Source organism: Oncorhynchus keta, chromosome 27, assembly GCF_023373465.1.
Source record: "Oncorhynchus keta strain PuntledgeMale-10-30-2019 chromosome 27, Oket_V2, whole genome shotgun sequence".
NCBI classification, from domain to species: domain Eukaryota; kingdom Metazoa; phylum Chordata; class Actinopteri; order Salmoniformes; family Salmonidae; genus Oncorhynchus; species Oncorhynchus keta.
The window spans coordinates 39,126,085-39,144,062 of NC_068447.1; the positions used below are offsets into that span (position 1 = coordinate 39,126,085).

Below are 17,978 nucleotides of genomic sequence, written 5' to 3' on the forward strand. Positions count from 1 at the left end.
TGGCAACTCCATTGCTGCTTTATCATTAACTTGACTGTGACCGAGAGGGTAGAGTCGGCTACTGCTATTAAAGGCCAGCATCCACTTTGCTGAATGAGCTGCAGTTTGGGTTTGTTTACAGGAAGCTGGAGCCTTTGTATGAGTCTTAAATAATGATCCTACTCCCTATAAAGTGCAAAAACATTTACCAGAGCCATATACTGACCCTTCTCTAAAGTATTACACTTCACAGGGAGCCATATCAGGATGCACACTTGGACACAGCTTCAGCTCCAACCCTTAGCCCAGCTGGCTTTTTCTGGCACCCTCACCCTTGTCCATTTGTTATCAGCTCTCACATGTGCCCCAAGCCAGGGTGCAGAACGCTCCTATAGACGGATTGGTTGTTTAGCAACAAAACCGTCGCGTGAGCAACTATGGGGCAAAACAGGCTGGGTTGGCTTAGTTAATAACATGTCAACTATATTTGGTATCTGACGTTTATTGAAAACAAAGTTGCAAAACGGGCACTTGTTTCTCCAATACATTGTTACAGTTGTTGGTTTGTTAGCTAGCTAGCTAGAAAATCTTAGCCATATTTGCATAGATGTGTTGTCAATCAAAACAAGACATGGCATCAAGAACAAGATCAAGCAAGCTGAAACAAGACACTTACGATTCACCACAGGGCAGTTTCTTGTCATTGTTGCCAGCCATCTGGCCATCCAGAACCATAACACACGGTCTTCTGCCCATTTGAAACACACATAGTTGTCAATGTCTATAGCAATCAAATTACTCTTATCTGAGCCCCCCCCACTATATGCTACATATTTCTGACTAGCGGGGCAAGCTAATTGAATTCGGCTCCCTCTTCAGCACACTACAGGTATCCATCGGGCTGTAATCAATGAATATGAGAGAGAGCGAGAGAAAGACCCCTGTCTGTCTTCTCTTAGTTGTCTGATTCATGGAGCTACATGAGGGCAGCCAGCGGGAGAGGCTATGAGAGGCTGGGACTGTAAAGAATTGGAGTGAGGTAGAGAGCACATTTTGATCTGAAAACACCCTGAATTCAGAGATGATCACCAATCCATGAAGAGTGTTGATTAGATGTTTAGGAGTAATTGCCATTTTGTGATGTAGGCTTCTTTACATTACATAAGGATAAGAGCGCGAGCTAAGAATAGGACAACAAACTGCATCAACCAGGATCATTCTGATGTTGCACTCTCTTGAAAAGAACCCTGATATGTATACTACAATTCTATTCATGGTGCAACAAAAATCTTCCAGACATAGGGTCTATACTACTGTTGGCTGTTGTCATTCCGTGTAACACAATGAGAGCAGTAACTTGGAACAGCATTGTGTAAACCTTTTATCCATGTAAAAACTGTTACGCTATTTATTTTTGTTAAAGTCAAGAACGGTTTAAATTAATTTATTGCACCCCAAAATAGATGTACAAGCCACTTTTTTTCAAATAAAAAAGCTCAAATTATTTCTGGCACAGGCTTCTGGAAATGCAAATATATATATATACACACACACAATAAACCAAAAACAGGCACAGTCTGAACTTTGATGCTTTTAACTTCTTAAGAACTCTTTCAACCCCTTACTCATTAGCACTCCCACTTACCCCCCTTATGGTAAGGTACATATTTCAGGCAGGTTGAAGTCGCCTGTAGTATTCCTGCCACTAGCCTTTGATTAGCCAAGACTCACATGTGGTGTAAAGGGGGAAAACAAACATAAGCTAGAGAAGTTATCCAAATGTCATGACTTGGACTCCACTGTACCTATAATGACGATGTAAAAGTTGGAGTTGTCGAAGGCCCTCCCTTTATTTCCATTCATATTGAACGTTTACATGAGGCCGTTTGTCAGAACACAAAATATGTACTTTACAAGCAACACACCATGACCTCACTTAAAAGCGAAACATATGATAATAGTTTACTGGTGCAATGCTCTCTTCACCCAGTCTGGGATGTCTCCCCCCCAGCTTTGAGAGATCTGTAATTTTACAAAAGGATGCATTATATGTGTGCAGGATTTTTCCATCCAGTACTATGCAGCAATATACAGTGCATTCGGAAAGTATTTAGACCCCTTGACTTTTTCCACATTTTTATTTTTTACATTTTTACTCCGTTTTTCTCCCCAATTTCGTGGTATCCAATTGTTAGTAGCTACTATCTTGTCTCATCGCTACAACTCCCTGTACGGGCTCGGGAGAGACGAAGGTTGAAAGTCATGCGTCCTCCGATACACAACCCAACCAAGCCGCACTGCTTCTTGGAGGAAACACTGTGCAACTGGCAACCTTGGTTAGCGCGCACTGCGCCCGGCCCGCCACATGAGTCGCTGTGGCGCGATGAGACAAGGATATCCCTACCGACCAACCCCTCCCTAACCCGGGCCGGTTACGACAGAGCCTGGGCGCGAACCCAGAGTCTCTGGTGGCACAGCTAGGGCTGCAGTACAGCGACCTTTTCCACATTTTGTTACATTACAGCCTTATTCTAAAATGTATACAATATCTCATCACAATACCCTATAAAAACAAAGCGAACAGGTTATACACTTCTGCAAATGTATTACAAAAAACTGAAATACCTTATTTACCTAACTTTCAAACACTTACATAAGTATTCAGTATCATCCTTGTTTCTACAACTTGATTGGAGTCCACTTGTGGTAAAGTCAATTGATTGGACATGATTTGGAAAGGCACACACCTGTCTATATAATCTCCCACAGTTTACAGTGCATGTCAGAGCAAAAACCAAGCCATAAGCTTGAAGGAATTGTCCATAGAGCTCCGAGACAGGATTGTGTCGAGGCACAGCTGTTGGGAAGGGTATCAAAATATTTCTGCAGCATTGAAGGTCCCTAAGAACACAGTGGCCTCCATCATTCTTAAACGGAAGAAGTTTGGAACCACCAAGACTCTCCCTAGAGCTGGCCGCCCGGCCAAACTGAGAAATTGGGGGAGAAGGACCTTTGCCAGGAAGATGACCAAGAACCCGATGTTTACTCTGACAGAGCTCCAGAGTTCCTCTGTGGAGATGGGAGAACCTTCCAAAAGGACAACCCTCTCTGCAGCACTCCACTAATCAGGCCTTTATGGTAGAGTGGCCAGACAGAAGCCACTCCTCAGTAAAAGGAGTTTGCCGAAAGGCACCTAAAGACTCTCAGACCATGAGAAACAAGATTCTCTGGTCCGATGAAACCAAGATTGAACTCTTTGGACTGAAAGCCAAGTGTCATGTCTGGAGGAAACCTGGCACCAACCCTACGGTGAATCATGGTGGTGGAAGCATCATGCTGTGGGGATGTTTTTCAGCAGCAGGGACTGGGAGACTAGTCAGGATCGAGGCAAAGATGAACAGAGCAAAGTACAGAGAGATCCTTGATGAAAACCTGCTCCCGAGTGCTCAGGACCTCAGACTGGGGTGAAGGTTCACCTTCCAACAAGACAACGACCCTAAGCACATAGCCTCTCCTGCGTTGTCATGGCTTCGGAACAAGTCTCAATGTCCTTGAGTGGCCCAGCCAGAGCCCGGATTTGAACCCGATCAAACATTTCTGAATAGACCTGAAAATGGCTGTGCAGCAGTGCTCCCCATCCAACCTGACAGAGCTTGAGAGCATCTGCAGAATATAATGGGAGAAACTCCCCAAATACAGGTGTGCCAAGCTTGTAGTGTCATACCCAAGAAGCCTCAAAGCTGTAATTGCTGCAAAAGGTGGTTCAACAAAGTACAGAGTAAAGGGTCAAAATGCTTATGTAAATATGATATTTCCGTTTCTTCATAAATTTGCTAAAATTGTTAAAAGCCTGTTTTTGCTTTTTAATTATGGAGTATTGTGAGTAGATTGATGAGAAAAATAATTTAATAAATTTTAGAACAAGGCTGTAATGTAACAAAATGTGGAAAAAGTCAAAGGGTCTGAATACTTTCCGAATGGACTGTATGTCATTCAACTCAAACCAATGAAACATTTAATTTCTTACCATATATTTTAAAAATCATTCTTAGCTGCTCTTCCATCTTTAATAATCTTCCAGTCACAGATGTCACAAACGAGATATAACATTCTGAAAGTAGTTTCACATTTGTTCACTTCCAAATCGAACAGCCTAATTTAAATATTCAAAATGGTTTAAAAAGGAAATGTCATAGTTACTTCCGGCATAGGAAAAGGGTCTGAGCCTTTGCAGCGCTTTGGAGAGGGGCATCTCTCATCTGAAGAAGCAGAAGGAGAACGCGGTCTCCCACATGACCGATCCCTGGAGAATGAAGGATCAAGATTCTCTGCAGTAAAAAATTGGACAACATCATGGCAATTCTTGGTACAACTAGAATACCAATTGTGTTGGCTTTCGTTGTGAAGGGTCCTCCTCACTATAACTACTTGGTGGCTTTCGTAGCATTTTAGTTTGCCATTTCCACTCACCACCAATACCTGGTGGCTTGCAGGGATATTTCGCCTTTTGCTTCTTTGTGGCACTGGCACAGGTTCTGGTGAGCCGGAGTAGATTTTAGTGGGGGCTTGGGTAGGCCTTAAAATCCAACACATTAAAATGTAAAACATCCAGCATTTCTCTACACACATTTGTAAGGCAACCTAAAAGGCAACCTAAATCTAATTACTACCAAACTGTAAACCAAAATTCTAAATGGAGAGTTTCATACTTCATACAGGAAAAGGGTCTGATCCTTTGCAGTGATTTGGTGAGGGGGATACCTCAATTAAGAAGGCAGAACAGAAGGATACCTCGAGCCCTCATGCTCCAGGATTAAGCCATGTGAGAGACCAAGATGATTATCCGCAACAAAAGATTGGACAACATCATGCCAATTGTTTTTACAACTAGAAAACCTTTCTCAAATGCAATGATCAAGAATAAGGGAGTTGGCTTATGGTGTGAATGGTTGTCCTCACCGTCATTAGTTGATGGCTTTTGCTGCGTTTTAGCCTTTTGCTTCTTGGTAGCGGTGGCACAGGTTTCCTGGTGCTTCAGGCATATTGTGGTTGGAGCTTGGGTTGCCTGAAAATAAACATGCAAAATAATAAACGTGTAAAACAACATCAAGCCTTTTTCACATTTGTCATGTGTTCAAGTCTTCTTCCACTTCAATAACTTAAAGTCAACCTAAAAATGACCCAACTTTAAACCAAAATCTACCCTCCCAAGCCCCTAACCCCTAGCCTGGAAATACAGGTAGATTTCAAATCAGCTTCACGTTTGTTTCACTACACTAACAATCCCTCTATCTTCCCACTAGCCACATGCTTGTAGATTTGAAAGGATCAGTTAAAGTAATACGGTACAAGGTCCTCCCAGTCTATCAAAAGGCAAGATAGTTATTCAGTGGCTAGGGTTTAGGGACAAAGGGCCGATTAGTAATCAGTATTGCAAGCTACCATACTTACATAACCTGGAGGCAGTAGTGGCTGGAGGTGGGAGATTACATTCCTCGTGTGATTATAAATAACAATTTTTAAAGAATAGAAATCATGCCAAGTAAATTGAATACACACAAACTGTCAATGTGTGTTTAAACATACAGTACCAGCTATAAATTCTTTGAAGGTAGTTTTTTCGGTTTCTCTTGGCGACCTCCTCCACTTCACTTACTTTGGTGACTTCGACGTTGTCACATTGCTGTTTTGATTCTGAATGGTGGGGTGAGCTTTCGAACAACTAAAGTCATCTATAGCAACAAGCAGTTTTTACCTGATACTTGAATGCAATAAGTATCTGCTATTTACCTGATGTCAGTTGTAGCGACAGAAGCGTGAATGACTTCCATTTCAGAGAGGGTGTGGACAAATCCTTTATTGCTTGCATATGTATTTAGGAGACATCACACAGTTTGGTCTTTGATCCAGTGCTCTGGAGTAACACCTACTTCCTCTTCCACACTGCTCTGGCCCACAGCCTCTGAGGGCAAATATGCAACATAATACAAGCCATAATCGTAAACCAAACTACTCCAATAGATGTGATCTTACTTGGCAAAACTGTGCAACAGAGGGATCATTATGAATTGCCTATGATAGGGCAGACACAGCCTTGCTGATTAGGTCCTCGGGATAAATAATGTTTATTTAGCATTTGCGGATATTTGCCATCCTTGCGGTGTTGGAGTCTTTGGAAGCGCATGGAAGAATGAAGTTGTCCGTTTGAGTATGGTGAATGACATCGCAGACAAGGTTTCCATAGTCTCTTATTTCTTTGACAAATGTCCTAGAGGAGGAAGCAACCATCTTGCAGGTTATTCTTGTTGTATGCTTGGTTGTTCTTGGCAGTATGTTTTACTTGGTGTGATTCAGACAGTCGCCTTGTACCAATGGATTATGTGGGCTTTTGGTGGCATGTTTAAGCCACCACAAATGGTTCTCAAACTCTAAGCAATCAAGGTAATTGAGTGAGCAGTTGTGAAATGCAACATGTGCCAAGTGAGTGAGACCATGTACATTGTAAAATGTATCACCATAGACACTATTGCTCAAAAAAGTGCATCAGCATCTGTTTGGCATCATCAAGGTAATGCCTCATCTGATCATCTCAATCCATCAAAATTGACATGGCTACTACACTGAGGGACAAAGTGGTGATAGACCCTTTTGGAAACAACATCCTTCAATACTATGGCACCAGTGTAGAGCAAAATCTGCCTGTACTCAGTGGCCTTCCATCGTTCAAGTTCTGCAAGTGACTGAGGTTGTCGGGCAAACTATTTGCAATCAGTCTCAAATAGAGATCAGAGCCTCGTTTTAAGGAAAATCAACATCCTCCTGATGACACTCAAGCACACCATATGCATAGAATGTAATGAAAGCACTGAAATACAAGAAACACAGATTCAACCACGACCAGGGAGGTTTTTTAATGCCTCACAAAGAAGGACACCGATTGGTAGATATGTGAAGAAATTTTTGTTTCATGAAAAAAAAGCAGTTGCGGAATATCCCTTTGAGCATGAAGTTATTAATCACACTTTGGGTGGTGTATCGACACACCCAGTCACTACAAAGATACAGGTGTTCTTCCTAACTCAGTAGTCACCATGTGGTGATTTTAAAACAGTCACAGTGGTTGTGATATGAGAACTGAGGATGGATCAACAACATTGTAGTTACTCAACAATACTAACCTAAATGAGTGAAAAGAGGGAAGCCTATACAGAATAAAAAATATTCCGAAACATGCATTCTGTTTGCAGCAAGGCACTTAAGTAATACTGCAAAAAAAGTAGCAAACAAATGTACTTTTTGTCCTGAATACAGAGAGTTATGTTTGGGGCAAATCCAACACAACACATCCCCTGAGTACCACTCTTCATATTATCAAGCATGGTGGTGGCTGCATCATGCAGTGGCCTAGTTATCGTTTCGACTTAATTAAACATGCTTGAAAATCTATGGCAAGACTTGAAAATGGTTGTAAAGAATCAACTTGACAGAGCTTGAAGATTTTTTTTCAAGAATATTGGGCAAATAATGTACAAGGGTTTTAGGGACTTACCTAAAAAGTATCACAGCTGTAATCACCACCAAAGGAGCTTCTACAAATGATTGACTCAGGGGTGTGAATAATGATGTAATTACATTTGTGTGCGTGCATCTTCCGGAACATTAAGCCCCTCTTCCCTGAGAATTACCAATAAACGACGTACTGCACCCATGGTGAGCTTGTTTTCATTAGCTCAAAATACCAGCTTCACACATACCACCATGTGTTGGAGTTTGAGAAGATCCTGCATCACACACTATCAGACGACCGCTCAATCTTATCACTATCAAACAATCTTTCAGTTTACCTGGAAATCCAACATTGAATTCTACTGTACATTGGGCAGAAATGTCCTGAGACCTGAGGTACACCTCTTATAAGCCAAAATGTTGAATAAAATTATATTTTAGCGTACTTTACCGGTTGTCCGTGTGGCTGATCCATTTGGCGGTCAGAATGAAGATTTTCACGATATACTACTTAACCAACCAAAGGTATGTGGACAACTGCTCGTCGAACAGATCATTACAAAATCATGGGCATTAATATGGAGTTGGTCCCCCCTTTGCGGCTATAACAGCCTCTTCTGGGAAGGCTTTCCACTAGATGTTGAAACATTGCGGGGACTTATTTCCATTCAGCCACAAGCGCATTAGTGAGGTCGGGCACTGATGTTGGGCGCAGTCGGCGATCCAATTCATCCCAAAGGTGTTCGATGGGGTTGACGTCAGAACTCTGTGCAGGCCAGTCAAATTCCCACTGATCTTGACAAACCATTATTGTATGGACCTCGCTTTGTGCACGGCATTGTCATGCTGAAACAAGAAAGGGCCTTCCCCAAACTGTTGCCAAAGTTGGAACCACAGAATCATCTAGAATGTCATTTATATATATTTATATATATATATATTATGAACAACATATTTATAAAACACTATCTAAAGGGAAAAGTTAATATCATGAATTTGGCATCCTATTTATAGGGCTAATGGTAACCATTTATAAACATCTAAAGCTCAATCACGAATGAATGATGGCATTGCTAGCTACACGTTGAAATGAAGGTGTCCTTTGGGCAAATCAGCTGTCAATGTACTATGTTGAATGTAGCCTACATAAACACAACCTCACTCTGAATTTAATTTCACATTGTGCAAAACAATTTGGGGACGTTACTTTCAACTATTCAGTGTTAAGGTAGAGCATAGCGACGCAAATGAGTATGGAAGCTGATCAGTAGCATACGTGTTGGCATGATAGCTCAGCAGAAACGAATACAGCTTGTTTCCAAAGCTAAGCAGGGTACCTAGAGGTAGGCATCTGGATGGTAGACTAGTTCTCACTTAAGTGCATTACCCATCATGTAGGAGTCACTGTTCAGGCAGGGACAGTGGCTTCAGATTTGATTTCAATATACACTAAGCATCTCTTTATTTAGGTTGATGGCATGATGTTGAAACAATGATGTTGATTTAAACATAGCATTTTACTATCAATATTGAAACAAGGTCTAATCAAATATGAAATTCAACAACATTTCAACCACCCACTCACTATATTGTATAGGGATGAAAAACAGACTTTCTGTGCTTCCAACAGTTTGGAGAAGGACCTTTCCTGTTTCAGGATGACAATTCCCCTGTGGACAAAGAGAGGTCCATACAGAAGTGGTTTGTCGAGATCGTTGTGGAAGAACTTAACTGGCCTGCACAGAGCCCTGACCTCAATCCCATCGAACACCTTTGCGATGAATTCGAAAACCGACTGTGAGCCAGGCCTAATCATCAAACGTCAGTGTCCGACCTCACTCATGCTCTTGTGGTTGAATGGAAGCAAGTCCCCGCAGCAATGTTCTAACATCTAGTGGAAAGCCTTCCCCGAAGAGTGGAGGCTGTTATAGCAACATACAGTATACAGAGGATGTTCTGAACAAGTTCCATGCAGTATGCTCAATTCTATCCCAAACGTACAGCTTCATAATCAGAATCCTTAAATGCTCCTTCTTTAGATGTAAAACATTTCCCTAAACCCACTGCTTATGGAAACACATGACAGTGGCTAGATTAATGGCACCTCTGAATCTGGAATGATTCAGCATCATTTGCATTGTGTAATGTATATTATAAACGCGCTTCACGTTTGACGTTTTCTAAAGGACAGACAGGAAGAGAAAATGAAAACCTGCCATAACACAAGCCTGGCCAAATAGCCTCATTACTCATCCTGTGCTGCTTTTGTTTGGTGTAATCCTCAAAGGCAACCCTCCAGGCTTTTAACATTCAGCACATACTGTACCTACCCAGAATTCCATCTGATTTGAATGTCTGAGTGATGTGGTTTCTGTTTGATCACATGCTTTATCAAATGTTTTTATATGCAGGAGAAATAACAGGGTCGATGTTAAAGAAACACTCCAAAGCCATTATAATAAGTGCAGAAGAAAGAAAAAGTACGGAGTCCTTAGTTCTTTTTAAGGGTGTTTACAAGTTACAGGGAAAATCTCCAGCTCTGCTCCATAATCAGATATGACATGTTTCTCGTTGTAATATCATCAATAATCCATTTTTATTGAGCCAATCTTCAATTTACATTACATATAAATTGGATTCATTTAGCACTCTTATCCAGAGCGACTTACAATTAGTGCATTCATCTTAAGTTAGCTAGGTGACACAACCACATATCACGGTACATTTTTCCTCAATAACAAAATGATCAGCAAGGTCAGTGCTAGTAGGAAAAGGGTAAAGTAGTTATGATACTGTAATAGAAGTAACATGCATCACCATCACACTGACTCAGGATCAGAACATCATAGTTCATCCATGGTATTGTATCGTTGAGTCCTATGTTGAATCTGTGTTACAGATCCTTATCCCCCTTTTTACGAAACCGAGGGAAATACCGAAGCATACCATACCATTCATACCGATGTGGGATGAAGAAAACAGAATCCGTTACAATTTCTGTAACATTCCTCGCCACACATATTTACTTTGCACATTTTGATGAGAGTTGGTAGAAAGAGCTGCTAGATATGAATAATATTGCAGATTCTCAGAATTGACAGCATGAAAAGACTGGGGAATGCACAAATCTACTTGACTACCAGATGAGCATGTACATAATTCCCAATCAAAACAAATAAGCAGGCTACACATCCAGGCCTGGAGCTACATCACTGCATCAAGGTGACTAATATTGAGATAAAGACCTCAGGCATGTTTGGTTCCCTTTTTCAGTTGATATGGAAGAGGTTATGCTACACCTCTCTTGTATTTGGGGCTCCCGAGTGGCGCAGCAGTCTAAGGCACTGCATCTCAGTGAAAGAGGCGTCACTACAGTATCTAGTTTGAATCCAGGCTGTATCACATCCGGCCATGATTGGGAGTCCCTTATTGCGGCACACAATTGGCCCAACGTCATCAGGGTTTGACCGGGGTAAGCCATCATTGTAAATAAGAATTAGTTCTTAACTGACTTGCATAGAGAAATGAAAAAATTGATCTCAAAGCCTGATTCAGTCTACTGAATGTTTTTATTATATATTTTTTAATATAAATTAATTCCCCATAGCATTCAATGGAGAAACCAATGTTTTATATCAATAAGATTTTTTTTAATATCAAATGTTTAAATTATCGATACAAAACATTTTAATCGTTGATATGAAAAATGTTGTAACGATTCTCCTCATCTTCTGAGGAGTAGGAAATATCTGACCAATGCACAGCGTGGTAAGTGTCCATGTTGTTTATTAAAACCAGAACACTGAAGCAAAACAAAAATAGAACAAAACGCAACAGTTCTGTCATGTACTACTCACACACAACACTAAACAGAAAATACTCACTCACAACTCAAAATGGGAAAACAGGCTACCTAAGTATGGTTCTCAGAGACAATGATTGCCAGCTGCCTCTGATTGGGAACCGTACCAGGCCAAATATAGAGATAGAAAACATAGAATGCCCACCCCAACTCACGCCCTGACCAAACTAAAATAGAGACATAAAAAAGGAACTAAGGTCAGGACGTGACAAATGTAAATTATTATTATTATTTTTTAAATGATCAATATCAAAAATGTATTTCTCCTTTGAGAAATTATATCAAAATAATTGTTGAATTTCACATATATTAGCACATATTTAGCATTATTAAGAGGTGGTACCACAGGTCCCAGAGTGGTGTGGGGCACAAAAAAAATCTGGGGCCTGTAGTTTTTCCTGATCTGGTAACCCAAGCAGGTAAAACTCCGGACCTTATACGGTATGACGTGATTAATCTGTTGTGAAAAGGTTTAATATGGGCTATGATTGGATCAGATTAGAAACAATCAGGTCACATGATTTTTAAAAATTCCTGGATGAAAAACCTGTCAAACTGCTGCAAACTTGTCCATATAAATGTTATGTTAAAGAAGGACTAGGGGGGTTTCCTAGACAGAAAGCAACATCATTGAACAATAAAACTCACAGGGCCTAGCTTGCTTTATGCAGGTTTGCATCGTGTAGGCTAGTCCTGCCCTATTCAACTGTAGGCCTAATAAAATTGTAAAAAATCAGCTATTGTGTTTATTGATGAATTAAGTCTAGGTAGCCTTGTCAAGTTTGAATATAAACCAAATTTGATCCTGTTCACATTTTCTCACAAACAAAATGTTACTGCGTTGTTTTACCTGGCCAGAGGGACATGGTACATAGTAGGCTAGACTATGCAGCCGCTGTTGTTAGTAGCCTACAGTTGATCAGACTTAAAAATAGCCTCATTATCAAATCGCATTTTATTTGTCACATGCGCCGAATACAACTGGTGCAGATTTTACAGTGAAATGCCTGCTTATTAGCCCTTCCCAACAATGCAGAGTTGGAAATTGTGCAAATTGTAACACGAGAGGAATAAAATAAAATACACAAGAATGGAGCTATATATAGGGAGTACCAGTACCAGAGTTTCCATGCAATACAGCATGTCGGATCGCTAATGTTTAGGTGTACATGTCAAGGCCCAGGAGAAGACCCAGATGCAGACAGTTTCGATGTAACAAAAGTTTATTACAAAAACAGGGGCAGGCAAACGACAGGTCAAGGGCAGGCTGAGGTCAGTAGTCCAGAGCAGAGTCCGAAAGGTACAGAACGGCAGGCAGGCTCAGGGTCAGGGCAGGCAGAGGTCAGTAATCCAGGGTGGTATAACAAGGTACAGAACGACATGCAGGCACAGGGTCAAGGCAAGCAGAATGGTCAAAATCCGGGAAAGCTAGAAAACAGGAACTAGAGATGGACAGGAGCATGGGGAAAAAAAAAAAAAAAAAAAAAAAAAAAAAAAAAAAAAAAAATCGCTGGAAGGCTTGATGAAACAAAACGAACTGGCAACAGACAAACAGAAAACATAGGTATAAGTACACTGGGGATAATGGTGAAGATGGGTGACACCTGGAAGGGGTTGGAGACAAGCACAAAGACAGGTGAAACAGATCAGGGTGTGGCAGTATATTGTAGGCTGCGACATTTACGTTTAAGAGTTTTTACTTGTGTCTGGAGTGATGTTATCACTCTTGCTGAATAAATACCGGAGGTAAGTGGAGAGTGTGCGTTCAGCTTTGTGCGTTGTGCCCGGCCCACATGACCTGCAATTTCCATTAATCTGATTGGTCAAGACACTCACAAAGCCTGCAGCAGCACTCCTATGTGAAGGACAGAGAAATTGTGGGAGAGTTGACAAATCATGAGGCAAATCGGCCAAAAGAAACGCACTTTGCCCTCTTGATTTAGTTCAATAAAATAAAAAGTGACTGAAAAGTGCTGGGGCAAACCTCGCCTCACCATTCATTTTCCAGCGACACTGCCATAATTACTACTTGGTGGAAGCACCATTAGCAGCCATTAAAGATGTGAATAATTTTGAATAAGATGAGTACTGTGGTGGCAGCATCGTGCTATGGCTAAGCTTGTTACTGGAAGGGGCTGGGGAGTATGTTTGAATCAAAATAAGTATTAAAGGAGCAAAGGACAGGAAACCTAACCCTCCGATAGTTCATTTTTTTCAGAGGAACAATTACACAAATTCTAATGCCAAAGACCCACCAGAACGGCTTTCCAATAGGTGTTGAGTGTTCCTGAATAGTCTAGTAGTCTCAGTCCTGCTTGAAAGTCAGTGACAAGCATTAAATATTGTTGTCCATCAATGATTCCTAACCAAATGCACTGAGCTTGAGTAATTTTGACAAAAACAATTGATATGTTGCCCAAAGAGTTTTACAAGGTTGTAACGCACTTCTATGAGTAGTGGGTGTGGAGTCAGGCGCAGGGAACAGAGGGTAAAGGACAACCAGGTGCATAACAAAGACCAGCCCAAAAACAGGACCCAACCAGTCCGGAGAAAAACACATAACCACAAACATGAACCGAGGAAACAAGCCCACACAAAAGCAGGTGGGAATCACCGGCTTAAATAGCCCAACTAAAACCTAAACAAGAAACGGGTGTAACCAATAAGACAAAACCAACAGACAAGGGAAAAGGGATAGGCCTCGAGGGCGACCCGGAGGGCGAGGCGCATGGTGATCCAGATGGAGACTATGGAAATCCCTCAACAGTGACGGATCCAAGATGTCCCCCACCGGTACCCAGCACCTCTCCTCCGGACCGTACCCCTCCCAGTCCACGAGGTACTGCAGGCCCCTCACCCTGCGTCTAGAGTCCAGAACAGCACGTACTGTGTACGCCGGGGACCCCTCGATGTCCAGAGGGGGCGGAGGGACCTCCGGCTCCTCACCTTCCTGGTCCCCTACCAGCTACCACCGGCCTGAGGAGAGACACCTGAAATGAGGGGTTAATACGATAGTAAGAAGGGAGTTGTAATCTATAAAACACCTTGTTTATCCTCCTCAGGACTTTAAATGGCCCCACACACTGCGGCCCCAGCTTTCGGCAGGGCAGGCGGAGGTGCAGGTTTCGGATCGGGAGCCAGACCCTGTCGCCCGGTGCGAACATGGGGGCCTCACTGTGGCAGCGGTCAGCATTCCTCTTCTGCCACCAGCTTGCTTAAGAGATTCCTGGACGGCCCTCCAGGTCTCCTTAGAGGGCTGCACCCACACCTCCACCGCAGGAGCCTCGGTCTGACTCTGATGCCACGGTGCCAGGACCATCTGGTAGCACAACACGCATTGAAACGGTGACATGTTCGTGGAGTGGCGGAGTGAGTTCTGAGCCACCTCCGCCCATGGGACGTACCTTGCCCATTCTCCTGGCCGGTCTTGGCAATACGACCGCAGAAACCTACCCACCTCCTGGTTCACTCTCTCCACCTGCCCATTACTCTCAGGGTGATAACCCGAGGTCAGGCTGACCGAGACCCCCAGACGCTCCATAAACGCCCTCCAAACTCGGTATGTGGACTGGGGACCCCAATCAGAAACTATGTCCTCAGGCACCGTGTAGTGCCGGAAGACGTGGGTAAATATGGCCTCCGCAGTCTGTAGGGCCGTAGGGAGACCGGGCAATGGGAGGAGACGGCAGGACTTAGAAAACCGATCCACAACGACCAGGATCGTGGTGTTCCCCTGAGACGGGGGAAGATCGGTAAGAAAGTCCACCGACAGATGAGACCATGGCCGTTGTGGAACGGGGAGGGGCTGTAACTTACCTCTAGGCAGGTGCCTAGGAGCCTTACTCTGAGCACACACCGAACAGGAAGAGACATAGAACCTCACGTTCCTAACTAAGGTGGGCCACCAGAACTTCCCCCTAAGACCCCGCACTGTCCTCGCCACACAAGGATGACCCGAAGAAGGTAGCGTGTGAGCCTACTGAATCAATTGATCACAGACACCAAGCGGCACGTACTTAAGACCTGTAGGACAATGTGGAGGCGCAGGTTCCAACCGTAAAGCCCAGTGATGTAGAGATACAAATATATAAATCCACATTCATCCCAAATGTTGTAGGGAAGTACACGACAGGCCTATGCATTGTAAATTTAGCATCATTGTCACACGTTGTTTGTAGATGTTGCATCCTTGTCACATCTTGTGTCTACTGTATTTCATTGCATTAGTTATTTGACCACAAATAATTTTTAGGAAATCAAGTCCCACATGCCCCTGCCTGTAACCCTGTAACTAAATATAAAATTGGCTATGACTGTTGAGTATGGAAAACCAGCTGACGAAGCAGAGATTTTATGCTAATCCTGTACTCATTATGATTGCCCCCAAAAATGTGTAGGGTGCGTCCCAAATGGAACCCTATTCCTTATAGTGCACTACTTTTGACCAGGACACAATTGGGCTCTGGTCAAAGGTAATGCACTATGTAGGGAATATGGTGCCATTTGGGAAACAGATCTAGTGAGAGAGAAGAGAATGGTGGCTGCTGCCTGTTAGACAGTGGGGCTGGACAAAGTGAGAGTAAGTTGGTGGATTTATGCACAACAGGCTCAATTGAATGGTTCTGAACTGAAGCCTGCTTTTCTCACTGCTGCATGCTGGCACTTACCATATTTCACCCTGAATAATTGAATGATCTACATCTTTATTGCTTCTCTGCACTTCTCCATTGCATCATTGTTCATTGTCCTTTATGAACGAGATCAAGTTGTGATGTGTCCCAGTTTGATATCAAGTCTTTTTGTATTATCCTCTTTGGCTTGTTCAGCAAATTGCAATGGGCCCCCCTACCCATTTATGTAGGCCAACATCTTTACATGAGAAAGAGGAAACAGAAAACATTGGCAAAATCACTTGAAATCACTGGGCACTTTAATAATGGAACACTAGTCACTTTTTAATAATGTTTACATATTTTGCATTACTCATCTCATATGTATATACTGTATTATATTCTACTGTATTGTAGTCTATGCTGCCCTACCAAGCAAAAAGGCAGTAACTGCTCATAGTGTGGAACTGAGAAAAATGGCTTTTATTTACCTTGGTTTCACAGTAACTTGGTGCAGTTACTGCTAACATGACCCACATTTTCTCCAAAACACAATACAATAGAGGCAGGATACTTGTACACATGATTAAGCAGTAACTTAATCTGCTTAATCCACTTGATTAAGCAGTAATGTAGCAAAATTGACATTATCTCCGAACAAATGAGCAGTTACTGCCTTTTTGATTGGTAAGGCAGAATGCCGGGTCCAAATATTTATATTGTCTTAATTCCATTCCTTTAGATGTGTGTGTGTGTGTATGGTTGTGGAATTGTTATTGGCTCTGTCATAACCTCACATGGTCTCTCCTATCATTGCTATGCAGACGACACGCAATTAATCTTCTCCTTTCCCCCTTCTGATGACCAGGTGGCGAATCGCATCTCTGCATGTCTGGCAGACATATCAGTGTGGATGACGGATCACCACCTCAAGCTGAACCTCGGCAAGACGGAGCTGCTCTTCCTCCCGGGGAAGGACTGCCCGTTCCATGATCTCGCCATCACGGTTGACAACTCCATTGTGTCCTCCTCCCAGAGCGCTAAGAACCTTGGCGTGATCCTGGACAACACCCTGTCGTTCTCAACTAACATCAAGGCGGTGGCCCGTTCCTGTAGGTTCATGCTCTACAACATCCGCAGAGTACGACCCTGCCTCACACAGGAAGCGGCGCAGGTCCTAATCCAGGCACTTGTCATCTCCCGTCTGGATTACTGCAACTCGCTGTTGGCTGGGCTCCCTGCCTGTGCCATTAAACCCCTACAACTCATCCAGAACGCCGCAGCCCGTCTGGTGTTCAACCTTCCCAAGTTCTCTCACGTCACCCCGCTCCTCCGCTCTCTCCACTGGTTTCCAGTTGAAGCTCGCATCCGCTACAAGACCATGGTGCTTGCCTACGGAGCTGTGAGGGGAACGGCACCTCAGTACCTCCAGGCTCTGATCAGGCCCTACACCCAAACAAGGGCACTGCGTTCATCCACCTCTGGCCTGCTTGCCTCCCTACCACTGAGGAAGTACAGTTCCCGCTCAGCCCAGTCAAAACTGTTCGCTGCTCTGGCCCCCCAATGGTGGAACAAACTCCCTCATGACGCCAGGACAGCGGAGTCAATCACCACCTTCCGGAGACACCTGAAACCCCACCTCTTTAAGGAATACCTAGGATAGGATAAAGTAATCCTTCTCACCCCCCCCCCCCCTTAAAATATTTAGATGCACTATTGTAAAGTGGCTGTTCCACTCGATGTCATAAGGTGAATGCACCAATTTGTAAGTCGCTCTGGATAAGAGCGTCTGCTAAATGACTTAAATGTAAATGTTATTACTTTTTAGATATTATTGCACTTGTTGGAGCTAGAAACACAAGCATTTTGCTACACCCGCAATAACATCTGCTAAACATGTGTACAGTATGTGACCAATAAAATGTTATTTGATTTGAAAGTGCAGTGATGTTAACAAAATTCCTTAAACTCCCACCCACCTTGTTTCCTGTAGCTGCATGTACTAATGTCTCTCACACAAT

The 17,978-nt window shown here is 42.9% G+C and overlaps 1 long non-coding RNA gene across 4 annotated transcripts; it reads right to left on the reverse strand.

The window, feature by feature from the left end:
* Positions 1 to 389: 389 nt before the first annotated feature.
* LOC118359991 (uncharacterized) lies at positions 390 to 6,898 on the reverse strand. Of its 4 annotated transcripts, none has more exons than XR_008083104.1 (4): positions 4,939 to 5,542; positions 4,180 to 4,555; positions 4,007 to 4,090; positions 393 to 2,001 (listed from the first exon to the last, which is right to left on the reverse strand). It is a non-coding gene; the product is annotated as an uncharacterized LOC118359991 (long non-coding RNA). The 4 variants fall into 4 exon arrangements; XR_004820792.2 differs by adding an exon at positions 5,770 to 6,898 and having other exon boundaries at positions 396 to 2,001; positions 4,180 to 5,044; XR_004820791.2 differs by adding an exon at positions 5,571 to 5,763 and having other exon boundaries at positions 405 to 2,001; positions 4,180 to 5,044.
* Positions 6,899 to 17,978: the final 11,080 nt, after the last annotated feature.